This window comes from Phalacrocorax carbo, chromosome 3 (genome assembly GCF_963921805.1).
Source record: "Phalacrocorax carbo chromosome 3, bPhaCar2.1, whole genome shotgun sequence".
NCBI classification, from domain to species: domain Eukaryota; kingdom Metazoa; phylum Chordata; class Aves; order Suliformes; family Phalacrocoracidae; genus Phalacrocorax; species Phalacrocorax carbo.
In genome coordinates this window covers 117,580,190-117,593,002 of record NC_087515.1, presented here as the reverse complement: position 1 = coordinate 117,593,002, position 12,813 = coordinate 117,580,190, and positions in this window count along the sequence as shown.

Sequence of the window (12,813 nt, the reverse complement as noted above, 5' to 3'; positions counted from 1 at the left end):
GCTGTGGTACATGCCCAAGTACAAGCTCAAGCACTCCTCCAGTGGCTTTGGGACTTTTGTGAACATGCATGTTCTTCAGTCTCCATACGTCCAGATACTGAGAAGACACAAAAACCACTTAAGTGACTGTCCAGCTATTCTGCTCAAATCTCTGGAGTGTAAAATGTCATACAATTGTAATAATCAATTGGTTTGAGCTAAGCACATGCACTGCACCTACCCTGTAGTGCTCAGTATTTCCTAGATATTTCTGGTTCTCAGTGCCTGCATATAAAAGACAGCTTATTTGTCCTTTGTGCATCTCACTGCCTCCTGGTCCCCTCCCTGCTTTTACAGACCGGTGTACTTCTGGAGAACATAAATGCAGCAATGCTTATACCCCTCTGGGTCCTTTTGGCCCTGATGATTTTCTAAATAGAAGCTAGTTTCTTTTTTATTCCAAAAAAAAAAAAAACACAGAAGGATCAGGCAACATTTCGTCTTAAACACAGAGCCCCTCCAAAACATACTCCTAATTTTTTTTAGATGGTATTTCTATATGGACAGAAGTTATCCTCTGGAATGCTGCCGAGGAAATTGTACAAGTAGGTGAGGGCTTAGAAAAAACTGCTAATCTCAGAGAAGGCAATGTCCTTCCATCTCCAGGGTCTTTGTTTAAATTCTCTGCTGCAGATTATGTACACCACTGAATGCATTCTTCTTGGACAGATGAATTCAACCACCTTGAATCTGGGCTTGCAGTCTAACTTCAGGATTCCTGCAGTACACCCTAGCTGCAAATACAAGTTTTTTGAAAAGGAGTGACAGGATTCAGTGCTGGAACTAACAGGAATTTTTCAAACCAGAATTAAAATTGCCTGTTTTTGCAAAGATGGCAGATTTCACAGTGAAATCTGTGAATCTTTTCCAGTCTTGACATCTGCAAAAAAAATAAAACCACCTTTGACAGAGGGATAGAAAAAATGAACATGACTTGAGAAAATATTTTCTCAAAACATCTTAACAAAAATCTCGCCACTTACGCAGATAACGTTTTTTCCTTTTTAAGCACATTCTTCTTTCTACAGGCTGAAGTTTCTGATCTGTGTTAATTTCCACTAGATATGGTCGCTCGTTATGCTCATAGTTCTGATGGAGGTGGACAGAATACAGATACAAATATTATTCCCAGGCCCAGCTATAAAACGGCATCAAGCACATTGGATGACATCACAGAATCCCAGAATCACAGGTTGGAAGGGACCTCAGGGATCATCTAGTCCAACCTTTAACATCAACACGTGATGATGAAACATGGTGCTCGCTATATGCTAAGTCTTTCAAACACTTCTACATGCCATTAAATTCATAACTGTCACAGAAGAATTTTGTGACCATGAAAACTTGGTAGTAACTCATCTGAGTGATAACAGCCAGAGAGCGATGAAATTCAGTGTAACTACACGTGTGAGAGAAGTCCTCAGTGCACATTATCGTCTGAAGGGCTAGGGTATTAGTTTTGACTCAAACCTAGTTGTACCCCTCCTAAATGCGGTACGCTGGCTTGGCAGAATAGTGAAGTGTGTGTCGTGTCCAAAACGTGCCTCCTGGAAAAAAAAGAGTTTGGCACTACAGTGAAGGACAACCTGAGAATTGCTGATAAAGCAGAGGTGTTTCTCTCCTCCAAACAAAGATGCTAGAGTTAATTTGTTGCGGTTTTGTCTGCACAGGACCTATTATATGGGCTGTAATTTCACGGGATGGAGACTGTGAACTCCCAGGTCACTTGTAAACCGATCACTCCCCAGCCTCTCCTCCTTGTGCTTTTAAGTGTTTTGAGCCTGGTAAATTGAAACCTGAAGAAACACAGAGCTCTGATCTTTGGGACCTCTAGAGCAAACCTGGACTTTTGCTGATTTGCTCTAGGAAGTAACTGCTTACTTACCCCATAATTAACACCACAAAGCTGATCTTTGGAAGATAAAGTATGGGAGGTCAGAGACAGGATCAGGGAGAAGGGTTTCATTAGAACCGCAGCATTTGGGGCCTGATTCTCTTCTCATTTGCATCAGATTAATCCAGAAATTATTTCACTGAAGTCAAAGGTGTTACTCACCTATAAAATCTGGGTGGATTAGAAACAGGTCATTGTTATCATGTCTAATGGATTTTAATCCATATACTTAGTAAAGAAAGCAACAGAAATCGCTTGTTAGCTACATGACTAACCACACTTTCACTCTTATCTCACAGCAGAGGCTGCATTAGCACTTCCTTACAACTTCTAATTTACAGCAAGGTTTCAGACATTTGGGTAAGTATTCCAGCTGATTAGCTTGCTTTAGCCAAGCAACTAAGTACAGTAATGCTCGTGACATTGAATAAACACTATTAAACAAGCTTTGCGTAATGTTCTGTTTACCATTTTTATTTACGTCTTGCAGCTGAGAATTAAAATCACTTTCTTGTGTTAAAAAGAGAAGAGAAAAATGGAAAAACAAGAAAAGAAAAAAGGAAAAAGAAAAAAGGAAAAAGAAAAGAAGGAAAAAAAGTCCAAACCCTCAGCTGGTGGAAATCAAAACAGCCCCACATGTCCCTCATTTGAACATTAGCAGGTTGATTTCAGGTTGATATCCAGTTTATATTAATGAGGAGTCAGTCTAAAATATGTGATATAATAAGTAAAAGAATCAGCTGCCATTTCTAAACTAAGACTTTCATGAACAATAACAAGAACTAAATAGGTGTATAACATATATTTAGACATTTCTTTCCAACATCCAGTTTTAGACTCAGATTCCTGCATTCCACACAAATGTGGCTGTACCACACTTTTATTGTTGACAACCATTTACATCAGAAATAAAGAATCATAATTTTGAGGTTACAGCAAGACTTATTTATACTACACGACTACATGGCTGGGTCCCACCACAGTTTAAATTTACTGGATGAATAGTTTTTGTGTGTCCCTCATTTTGCGTCTTTGTCATACACTGCATCCCACATTCAGGCTTTGGCATGCAAGAGTTATGCATCCCAAAGTCATTTTCCTCATAAAACTGGCTGTTTACTTTTTGTACAGCAATACCACAAAGCTAATGCTCTTTCTTTTTAAGAGGGTCAGGGTCCTTGGGTCTATTTTAAAATGAAAAATGAAGTAGTGCAGATCAACTAAACTTCAGAACATAAATCAAACTTCAAATAATGGAATGGGCAGCCTCTAATTTCTTACCCAGAATATGTGAACACTGAAGAAGGATAAACAGCCTGCTAATTTGCCCTCTTGTTTTAATCTTTATCTCAAATGTGATTCTAATACACAGGAACAGAACAGACATGAGTTTGTGGAGTAATTTTGCTGCCAAAAATAAGTTCTGGCTTGCAAGCAAGAAGGCATCGGATTGCCAGTTATGGACACAATAGTCCCTTTTATGACTATACCTTTGCTAATAAATTAACCAGTGCCAGAGAATATTCTGGGCACTGCAACTCGATCACTTACATAGTTAAATTCTAAGAATGGCCCCTGGCATGGTTTTATTCAAATCACCTAGCATTTCTCTAACAATTCCCTGGCACAGCGCAGAAGTTAATACGGGAGAATGACCACTCAGAACAGGCAGTTTGAAACAGTCCCCATTTTGGGAATAAAGAAAGCTTAATAATAGCTCTCTTTAAATGTCAAAACAATGCCAGCTGGTCACATGGTCAGAGAACAGGCACTGGCACTGTTTGTTTTGTTAGTATAAACCTACCCTGTACAACTAAGACACCTCAGAACAGTAACGCTGTATTTCTGGATGCCTCATCCCAGAGGACCTACCGAGTGAAAGGAAATCTATGAAAGAAAAGAGCAACAGAAATGTCCAGAAGGGTTTCTTCCCCCTCTTAAAGCTTCAAATTTTGTGCCTGGCTGGGGGATAATGGTAACACTGGGAATACAAAGACATTATGCATGTATTCCTGACTGTAAATAATAGTTGACCTGTAGTCATATGGCTTCTTCACAAATATACGCCAACGTTGCATAATTATTTTAGGTACCTCAGCCCGACTCAAGATACCTCCAAGAGTTTCCAAACCACTTGCAGACCCTCTCCTAGGGCACACATTGGCTGAGCAGTGGATCAGAGTGCAGAAACCCCTGTGAGGAGCAGGCACACTGCTTAGGGCAGTGCTTTGGAAAGCAAGCAGCAAAGCTTGCTGGGCTTCTCTGCCTATCTCACCAGCAATGCTGGGGCAGCAGATGTTCTTAGAGCATCCCTAAGACCACAATAAGGACTAATAAAAAGTGGTCCTCCCTCTAGCCATTTTCCCAAACAGTAAGAGCAGTTGTCCATATTTTTTCCCAGGTTAGTGTGCCCCTGAGGGCTGCCTCCACCACCTTCGTTGTTGTTCAGCCTCCCACAAGAGAAACTGTATCTGTAGACCAGTGCTGAGGGCACTTGCCTGGAACCTTATGCCACTGAAGAAGCTTTGGTTTTGCCAAAGGAAACAGGGATATTTTAATTAAGCCACGAGGTTGTTCAGCTGGACCATTTGTAGCAAATGTGAGTCCGGAGCACCACAGGCAGGAATGAGAACAGAATGTCTGGGATATGCATTTCCCATACAAAAGGTAAGATGCATCTCACGCAAGGGAAGCAAGTTCAAAATCTGAATAGCAGTTTTTCTTCCCTGTGCAACCCTTCCTCTAGACTGTTCAACACGTAACCTACTAGAACAAAGTTGATATAAGCAAATTGCCTACTCTTACCTCCCAGAAGCTGCTGGTCTTAGGACTGACTATGTCTTCAGCACGGTGGACATTGCCACTACACCTCCTAATATGGAACAAGCAAGGAAGGCCTGTACTCCGCCATAAATTCAACCGCATGCAGCCCATTGTAGTTCATCATGGGCATCTGAACACTTTATTAAGCAAAGGGCTATGCCATAATCAGTAAGGAAGGAATGTAAGAGAACTCAAGTGGAGAACCTAAAAAAGAAAACTTTACAACAGCAAGCACTGTAGAGTGCTCTTCAATTCATTATTTCTTTTTTTCTTCTTTATTTTCTGAGGCAGTATAGATTACTAGGAAAAAAATCTGTTGGGGAATGGTTCTATTTTGAAAATAAAGAACAATAGAGAACCCGTCAAATCTTCAGAATCTTTGTTGGCCCTCAATTTATGAACAAAATGGGAGCAATATACTGTTGAGGACAGCTAAAGAAGGGGACTGAGTGGGTATGTTACTTGACTCAAACCTTCCTGTTAACAAAACTCTTCACTGTCAAAAACCTGTCAAGGGAGTTCCTGTATTCAAACAGACAGCAAATTAAACATATCGCTAACCTCAGGGAACCTAGGAATACCAAAACAAGGGATATTTTTAGCCTATTTAGCTACTTGGGGGTGGTAAGTGTCTGCTCTCATTAAAATCTTACAACTGTTTCTCCCAAATGTCAAAATTGTAAAGCTGTTGACTGATGCAGTTGAGATAACCCGGGCAATGAAATCCCACTGCTTTAGGTGACAGTGGTCTCCCTGTGACAGGGCTAGGGAGCTAATTTAGCTTTAAGGAAAAGTAAGATTTCTTCCAAGTTGGACTAGGATACCTTCATGACCCAACTCATGTCTTGGGTAGCTCCTGAGCTTCAAGAAGAAAGTATGCCCAGTGGGTGAAGAAATCTACTGGCCCAGTCTGGAAGCTCTGCTTCTGTCTTCACTTAATGAACTTATTCTTTGCTTCCTGAGTTTCAGGGCTGTGGAAAAACCAAGGCCAGAATTTCTAGCTGAGTAAAAGCCCATGCTATGCAAATTAGAAGGGAAAAAAAAAATGGCTCAGCCCAAACCAGCAGTTCAAAAATACATCAGCCATGGGCAGGAAGCCAACAGTAATGCTAGAAAATGCAGAACAGAATATGTACAGAACCAGTTCTGTTGCTGTGGAAATGCATATCAGAACATGGAGAAAATCTGTGTCTGTTACAAAAAGTAAGGTCAAATGTGCATGTGCATGATGGTGCATGGAAAGAGGAATTTCATTCCTTCCCTGAGTAAAGAACTTTACTCTTCTACTTCTAATATCATGGTTTTTTCATTGCTTGCATAGCAATAGGAAGATAAAACTATATTCTGGGCTCAATTCTTTCCTGTTTCTGTGTCTCTAATGGCTCCTCTGAGTTGTTGGGGAAGAACCTTTCATAAGTTTATCCACTATTTTAAGCTCCTTTGCATTCTGGGGCATCAAACAACTGCAGGGATATTATAGACCACAGGAGCTGTTGTTAGTTCTAGTCCAGCCATTTTCAAAGCTCAAAGGAGAATTGGAGGTGTTTGGACCACAAGGAGAAGACATTAAGCCAAGAAGTCTATTTGGGATAGTCATACAGGAAGATATTCAAGGAAGGAATTTCTTAGGAAGAGGGCATTCTTGCACACACAGGGTTGAGAGCATGGGTGTGGAAAGAACATGTGTGCTTGTCCATCTTGTGCTCCACTAATCCAAATAATGTCTGGCAGAGCTAAGTGTGCACAGCCCCCAGCAGCCGGCAATTTGTCAGCCTTGCCCAGAACACGAACCTGAAAGGTTTGGGATTCAGTTCAGAGTCTCAAAACCACCATGTGTGAGGACGCTCACAAAGCCACAGCTAGGCTGCACTTACATAAGACTATTAAATTAATTAGTCTTGCAGCACAGTACAAAATGTAATTCAATCCTGGTGATAGGTTGGCAGATTAATCACAATTTACAGCCTTGTAAAGGCAGATGCAAAAACAAAAAAAAAGTATATAAAAATAAAGGAAAAGAAAAATAAAAATATTCCAGTGCTCAAAGACTTCAGCTTCCAGTGACAATTAAATGTTTTCATGGCATTTTTGAAAAAGAAACTATTTCTCCCTTTTTCTCGGTTTTCCAATTGGACATAAAACTGGGGTTGACTGTTTTCAGTTTCCAAAAAAAAAAAAAAAAAGGATAAAGAAAAGTAGACAATTTAGGTTTTTCTTTTTGAAAAGAAACTTTGGTATCTAGAAACATTTTTATTTGCTGCCTTCTTTTTGAACAATTAAAAAATGTTGATAAAAGGGATTTTTCCTTTAAAAAAATCTTCAACTAAAAAATCCAGCAACCTCTAGTCCTAATCCTGGACTAATATGTTCTTCCCCCTTTCTTATAAATGACAAATGAATTTTCTTACACTGATTTTTTTTTTTAATCAGAAGAATAACTTGTATTTCAAGGAAGCAGAAGTCCATTATAGTCTTAAGAACACACAAAAACCTTTTTAGGGCATGTAAGAAGTGAAAAGCACCATTTTGGTCCCTAAACTTTTCACATCCCATTCAACAGTCAACACAAAGACGTTTCAGTGAAAAAAACCCCATTATTGTCTAACCTGTATATGTTTTGTGAAAAATATGTGCATGACTCTAAAAGTGACTTTATGTGTTAGCACTTCTTACAGCAAAGCTGTGGGCGCAGCACATTCCCTGAAATCCTTTTCATTGTAGAGGATATCTATAATTTCTTTTTTTGTTTTTGGTTTTTTTTTTTCCTCCTGCTTCGCAATAATGTGCTATTTCTTCATTTCGGTTGACAATCACTTACATCAATTATAAGAATAGTGAATATGAATTCCCATAGTTGTTTACTCCAGCAGCAGAAATCCCCTGAACGCAATTATCGTGGATGAGGATTTTCATGTCCCTCACTCGGAGCCTTCCTAACACAATGTGTTTTGCCCTCAGTTGACTGAGAGGGCCTGAGTTTCAGAGAATAGCGCTTCAACGCTTCCTGAAAGTGTGACAGCTTCAAAGTACGTCCAATGAGACCCCAGAACCACCAGTCATTTTGGAAAAATGTTGTTGCTGTTTCTCTGATCCATTGTCTTTTTCAGAGTGGCACAACTGTGTTTTTTGTGCACAATTCCCAACAAACTGATTGATGTGGAAGGCAAGCCAGGAAAATCTCTGCTCCACCCCATTTTGCGTGTTCCACGGTCCAAAATGTTCAATAACTGCCCAGATGGGGAATATATTTTTTCCTTTCTGTTACTGTACATATTCCTTCTGCAATTTGCATTATTATTGGGTAGCTCGCATGCTATTGACCTCATTCTGCAGCTTGTAACCCTTCACATAGTCTCCCGCCTACCACATCACTCTAGAAATATCACCGGTGAATTCCTGCCATGAAATATTCCTGAAAATGGGAACAAAGTGAGCAAATGGATCCTTTGAGTAATCCTTGCTACACACACACACACACCTTGTTTTATCATCCGAATGAAATCTGCAAGCAGTCAAAATGCTTGTGTGCAGTGCTCTGCTGTAATGACATTTGTATTATGTTCTGCTCTCGTTGAGGTATTGTATAACCACCATTGCTACAGCTTACGTCTTCATTCCTTCTTAGGTTACATGACCAACACTGAGATTAGTAACAGGTTTTAAAAGATGTCCACATACTGGTAATTTATCACACACACATTACACAAATAAATAAATAATACATACGTATATATATCAACTTAATTGCTGCACATGTAAGTACCTGATTTCACATAATGAATACGTCAAGGAAGCCCATACCCCAATAGATATTAATTACTGTGTCTGAACCAGAGGCCCCACTTTTCTCCTAGACATGCTGCATTCAGTGAGCTCTTGGATTTATGCTGCTGCTATTCACCATGGTGCCTAATCACTTTCTTTGCTAAATCAAAAGCAAGAATGAAATCCCCAAAACAAAGGATTTTTTTTTTTTTTTTTGGCAGGGGATGGGACAGGTAGGATAGTTTCAGAGAAAGACCCAAAGAAAATTACCTTTGTGGGTTTTATTTATATTGTTTTGGTATCAAGGGATAAAAACATTGCAAGTATTATCTTTGGAGCAAAAAAATTTTCTGCCCGGGTGTACTTCTGCATAACTTGCATAACTCTCAGCATAACCAGCTTAACTGGTCTCAGCTTAGACCAGTGTAACTAAATGCTGATGATGATTATTTTTCTGGTAGTGGGTTTGCGCCATCCCCAAGGGCTGGGTTTCTCCCCAGGAGCGGACCCTCCTCCCCCAGTCAGCCCACACAGCACTGGTAACAGCACAGGTACCAGTGCCTCCTCCCAGGAGGAAATTTCAGCTTATATGGAGCCACCCTCAATTTCAGGGGAATTTTGTATGATTTAGGACCACTAAAAATTTCTGGTCATGGTCACTGTAAGTCTGAAAAGGATGCAGTCTTGCAGCCTGAAGGTGCATTAGGAATAATAGCCCTGCTTGTGATTTACTCTGTTAAAAGGACACCATTATACTAAGTCCCTAGTAATTGCTAAACTGTTGCACTTCACCAAATTTCCATGAAAGATATACAAGTCCCCAGAGATGTTCTGGCACAGGAGTGTTAAGTGCAGCATCCTTATTTTTTAAGTAGGTGATTCTTTACTACATAAATGTCCCAGCCTGCTGCATGCACAAAGGTAAGATGACCCTCTGGAGACATTAACAGGCTTTTTACCTCCTCTGTGCCTTACTCACAGGCAGCCAGCATCCTACCTCCCCACCCCAGCCCTGCTTTGCTTATTTGTGTTTATGGTACACAAGGAGGTAGATAAACAAAGAAGAGTTTGAGACACTTTCTGTTCTTCGCTAAACCTTTTAGTTACACATTAGGGAACAGGAGTGTGGTACGACCCTCTGTTTATTTGTGGTTCTTTTAAGTGATGTCCAGAGACCTACATTTCATGGTTGTTTGAAAGTTTATATAACAGTGGGAAGCTGTTAAACAGCAGTTTACCTTCACTTTTTTTCCTTTTTTTTTATCATGTAAAGGACTTGAAATTAACACTTATCCTACCATATTATTTTAGTTATTACTCAACATTCCCCAGGTTTTCTTTTCCCCTAGAATTTATGTTTCCTGTAAGTAATGATAAGAGCATTCATGTCAACAAATTTAAAATCTATTTAGTAATATATACTTTAACATAGCCCTTGAAACTTTCACAATTAATTGCTGTTCAGCTGTTGGAAGAAAATAATTTTGTGATTAAATAAAAATCTGCATTCTTCCTGTTAGACCTAAAAACAAGGCAAAGAGTACTTTCAAAAAGAAATCTTTTCTTTTTATTTCATTACATTCTATTGAGTAATATATAATTCAATCTTTTAAATTAACTGGATATGGTTTTTTAATGTTCACAATGTTCTTGCATGTCTCCCAGTTCCTAAAGCTTTGTCATGTTCAAACACCCTTAGGATCTCTCTAATTGTACTCAGGATATAAGGTTTTCTTTGATATGTCTAAAATCTCCCATTTTTTCTTTGTATAATTTGACTCTGTTTCCTTAAAAGTCAATGGTACTTTTGCTTTGCTGTAGGATCTGTTCCTTTTACTGCTTTATATAGCTGCAGCTCCTTCCAACAGAGAACACTCCTTTCATTAAAAAAAAAAAAAAGTTTAAAAAATCCAAATTAAATATATACTTTATTTACAAGCCAGGTCTTAATGCAGAGTCATTTTGGGACATTGGATATGTTGTGTTGCTTCAAATCATCTTAAACCTTCAAGCTAAGAAACATAAAACAACTTTAATATAAGTCATTTAACATATAAATTTGATTTTGACTAAAAAATAACTGTATAAAAACTGCCAAAATTTTAATGCAAGGTATGCATTATCTTGGCTCCTTATATTAAAACGAAAGAAACCCCACTTTTTAATTATGATTTTAAGTGTTTGGAAAATAATTTTAAACTTCAGCCTGAAAGACAAGCCAGTCTTGTTGTTTTTAAAATTATTTGTGTCCAGGAATTTTTCTGGGAGAACATAGATGGAATTCATAGTAAAATAAATTTAATATAATTCCATCATTTTTTTGGAAAGCTCACATGACACAGTCATATCCCATTAACTCACAGTGATCACTAGAAGGCCAACTGAAAGCTACAGAATAATACAAGCTAGAGCCAAAAAATTTAAATGGTTCACTACACAAGACCTTACTTATTGTAGGTTTTTAAAAAACGACATATTGTCTTCCCCTAGCTAACTTTGTGCAATAACTCTAACTTAAATGACGGTATTTTGTAAAAACAATTATGTTTTAGGGTTATGAATTCTCACGGTATACCGTTATGTGTTTATACTTTTTCTGGAACACGTCTGGATGCAGATTCAGACTCTGCTACAAACATGTAAAATATTCTGAACTGCAAGGCAATGACTGAAAAAAAAAAATTCTTTTCTAAAGTTGCTGAAAACTCCAGAGTTCCCGAAGGCAAATTTGTCTTATTATCATTATTAGTATTTGTCAAGCTATTCCTTCTATTCTCTAACTCTTCCTAAAAGAAAACCTTAGTGAGTGACAGAACTGCAAATCCAATCAAATACCATGAAAACTGGCCATAGTAAACTTTGCCTAAACTCCATTCAGGGTGCAGGAAAATGAAAATCACGGAGCACTTTTATGCTTTTTGAATGTGCATATTACATGTCCAGAGCCACTCGAAACTGCTGACAGCCAAGGTTTTTAGGGGGGAAAACAGCCAGACTGAATGTCTTAATAGGTAATAAGAATAATAATAGGGATTTGTGAGAATGGTCACCAGTACAGCTCTCGATAGAAAGTAAGCAGAGGGACCAATTGCAACTTTTGAATATTTAACCTAAGTTTGGCTCGTAGTTAAAAGACAGATGTGGTGCAAAAGCTTTGATTCACAGTTAATAACTTCCCCCTCCTCAAACAAGTAAAAGAAGGGAAGAAAAAAAAAAAAAAAAAAGAAGAGATTAAAAAGATATAAAGCTCTGTTTAGGCCAACAAGTTGTTAAATTTCTCGAGCAAGGACAATTTTCTAAGTACAATCATTTCCTCCATCAAGGTAACTCATGTAAACACCATCAGGGTCGTATTGTTTGTTCTGTGCTGCCAGATGGGGGATATAAACCATGCAGAAACAATTTCAGATTTCCACCCTGATTAGTTCATCTTGAATATTTTCACAGTGTGAATCTGGAAGTCAGAAGTTTACATAATGGTTATAAATTAGGGAGAAATCCCGCTGCCAAGAAAGTCACACTCAGGCAAACAAACTGTCTCCTTCCTAACATGTTTTAGGTGTTGCTTATCAAACACATTCTCAGCTGTAGGTGGAAAAAAGAGCTTCAGCTCCTCATCGTTTTTTTGGATTACTGTTTTCCCATCGTAGGCTATTCAGTCAAAGCGGTGATTTACCCGGTTAGGAGCTGACGCCTCTCCGCACCATCCCCATCCCTCCGTGCCCCTCCGAGTCTGCCAGCGCGGCGACGGGGAGGCTTGCGGCAGCCTACAGCTCCCCCCGTGGGTCAGCGCGAAGCCCACAGCCTCGCCAAAGCCTTCCCGGAGCTCTGAACCTCATCCTCGGCCAGTGAGAGACTTCACTGAGCAAAATAAACTCCCCCGTCCCCGTCCCCGAGTCCTTCACACCGAAGAGCTTCGCTGCCGGGCAGCCCAAGGAGGGCCCGGACCCCGCGCCCCCGGGCGCCTCGCCCCCCGGCCGGCAGCTCTGGCGTAGCACGCCGCTCGGCACGACGGGCTGCTCCAGAGCACGGCTGGGGCCGGGTTTTACAGTCATCCCAAAACATAAGCCTTAAAAACCAGTATTATCTTACAAAATCTCAACAGAGTGCCAGTGCTTATTAGAAGCGATGGTTGCCGTGGTCAAAAAGAAAATAAAAATCACAGTGTAGCTGTAGATAACAAATACCCGAGTAAGGTTTGCGCAAAGGCAACGCGCGAGGCGCAGGCAGATGGAGTAGGCAAAAGGTAAAGTTTACACATTCTTTCCAATTGGCTTGGCTGAGTGATAAAG